The sequence below is a fragment of the Acyrthosiphon pisum genome, chromosome A1 (assembly GCF_005508785.2).
Source record: "Acyrthosiphon pisum isolate AL4f chromosome A1, pea_aphid_22Mar2018_4r6ur, whole genome shotgun sequence".
Taxonomy (NCBI): Eukaryota; Metazoa; Arthropoda; class Insecta; order Hemiptera; family Aphididae; genus Acyrthosiphon; species Acyrthosiphon pisum.
Genome location: NC_042494.1, coordinates 56,924,484 through 56,927,775, shown reverse-complemented (window position 1 = coordinate 56,927,775; position 3,292 = coordinate 56,924,484).

Sequence of the window (3,292 nt, the reverse complement as noted above, 5' to 3'; positions counted from 1 at the left end):
TAACTTATAAGTACCTAATAGATATTATGATATGATTAATTTGGAATTTATTATAAGTACCTATTATAGGTCAATTTTTTTTTAATACCATAGATAAGTATATATTATATGTCTAATACATAGACTGATATACCGTCTCCGCTCAGAATCGTTTTTCTTATACAGTGATATTATATCATTGAATTCAAATTTAATACTGTCCATTATACAGTGACCCACTTCTAACCTACTGTACAGCAGAGCGACATCCACTTACCCACCTTTTTTTTAATTTCAAATTGTTATTAGTTTGAAAAATAGGTATATAGACCTCTATAGGTACCTACCTAAATAATTTTTATTTTTGAAAGTTAATATTTTACCCCAAAATGTACCAATTAGATACTATTTCCTACCATCCTCAAATTTATCATTCGAAAGATTTTTACTGCTCCGAAAATAAACAAAAATACACAAATTAAATAACATCATTGTAAAATCAATACATTCATCCCTCTGTTCATAATCTAAAAAATATCCACAGCCGTATTAGTTTATAATAATATGCATGTCACACACAAAAAAAAGTCAAGTAATTTTTATGGAACACTGCCGAATTCTGTCGTCTGTATAAGGGTAGCAAAAGTCAAAACTCGGTCCTATACAAAATATTATGGTAAATAATGTATATAATATTTAGTTATATTATAATATTATAGTAATCATTTATGGAGATCGGTCCTCGAAAACGCTGTTAATGAAATATTCAAAACGGTTTGCCGTGTGGCAGATAACAAAAGGATGTTATTGAACGACTTCGGGGCGTTGGTGGTAGGGGTGTGGACTGTGGAGGTACGACCATTATTATATCGGACGGACGGACAGACGCGGCGGCGGCAACAGCACCTCCACCGCTAATTTCTGGTGATAAATGACGAACGACGGATACGGCCAATAATCCGTTTTTGTGTATGACCTCCCGGTCCCGCTACCGCTCGCCACAGAGTTTTGCATTTGAAAGGCCATAAATTATATTATAATATACATTGTATATTATACGCGCTGGCGATAACCGCGGGGTGCCCGTGTACAATAATAATAATAATAATAATAATATCTTCATCCAGCGAAAACAAATCTCCCTGCAAATGTGTATAAATTATTATTCTTATCAATTATTATCACTATTATCACTATTATTACGATTACTATTATTAATAAGGCGCACAGTGCGAACAGGACGACGGCGGTCGATCGAAAAACTGATCAAGTGTTATACAGCCGAAGATGGCCTACGGTGTGCGCCGGCGCGACGCGCGGAAGAGGCTTACAAATTCGGATGGAAAACAAATCTCATACGATCTAAATGGAGAATTCTAATTTCTTCAACGGATGAATAGTTTCTAGTTCTGAAACGTACGATGACGTTTCCGGTCACGATTCTCGAATGGGTATGGGTAAGATAACGCGATGTCTAAGCATTATTTTTTATATTACATTGTTGTTGTTATTATTATTACAACGTTCATGTTTTCTAGCGGTGATGAGACTTGCACACGCCAAACACATATTATTTTCCACGTACGTGTAAATAAACCAGTGGTTGATGTGACGCGTCACAACTTGTAACTCGATGTCATCTACTAAAATCTGTGTAAACATATTACAAATTGCCCAATTTATACTAATAAATAACAACCAATCAAAACTTGAATACAACATAGGCGTGATTATACAGGGTGATTTTTTAAGCATGTTCACACTATTTGTATACTTAATCTTGGTATACATATTACATATATTTAAATTCTGGTTTTAGAAATTTTTATATACACATAATTTTAGAATACTTGAGATTTTTCGTACCTACCATTTATGAATGATCCTGTGACAATATAAACTTCCAAATAGGAAGTCCCCTTCTTGCGTATATTTTATATTATTTCACGCTAGTATAGCTTTTACGTACAATTTAACGCAGTATTATAACACGGTAGGTATTCCTCATATTATTATATTTAAAGACAACATTATTCAAAATTATTATCCTACACATTATGATATGGTTAGCTGTTTGTATTTTTTCTGCGATATATCATATACAAGGTAAAAACTATTATTCATTGGCTTATAATATTTTACTATATACCTACCTTATAGAAATATCGTAAATTGTGTACATTTGACTTTTTCCGTTCAATGACAACGAAGATTTTAGTCACTGTGTACAAAAAAGTTAACCGTCACGACCGACCTTGTATAAAGTACAACATGAGTGTATAATATAGTGAACACTGCATAATGTTATTTATCTCGAAAAGTGAAGAAAAAAAACAACGAAGAGTTTAAACGCACACTCGAATCACGTTCTAGATTTCTGATCTTTTGAGACTCGTTATAATGATCGTTACTGGGGTTGCAACACTTGTTTAACATTTTTTTTTTTGACGTAAAATAATAAAACCCTTGGTCGGCAAAACATCGAAAAGCACGTATGCCCGTAAAACGTAAAATATTGGGATGGTCTCAAAACGGTTCGTCTCCGTACTTGTAAGTTGTAATATTGCATTCGTGTTGTACGTTGAACCAAATCTATACTGACCACGATCGACCTCGTGTAATATTGTACAAGATTATGGGTATAACTAGCAATATTATTTTCCAAACAGCTTTGCCATCGATCGGTATAAAGTAATAATTCATGATATTCATCGAGCATTATGAACTCAACAGCTGCTGGCTATAACATATTATTATTGTACCTACTCGAAATGACTAAATATCATATTGTTGACGCATAGATATTTTAACAAGCACGTCTGATACCTACTACAATATTATATACACAGAGATAGGTATAATATACTCGTCGTGCTCGCCACGATTAAACTTCAAAATTAATAATATTAAGAAAAAATTATTACTGATTGGACTGATATGAGCGATTATCAAAGGTATCCTCAGTGTCTTCAGTTAACGGTGAAAACGTTGTTGTCAGTATGTATACAATCTCGAATTAACATTGGAGCTCATTTCAAAGTGAACATACTAGTAACCTAACCGATTTGGATTCGTGGTATAATATTGCATCCGAAATATTTCAAACCAATCTAAACGTACGAATAATACGTATAATATTATATTAATACACCAGTCGCAAACATTATGGTATTGTATAATATATTATATTATTTTGATTTGTGATATTGCTATTAAATACCACGTAATATTATACATAAGCATTATACGGTACATACCGTCTAGATAATAAATAATAATATTAATATGAATAGTGTTTTAGTAAAAGTATTTA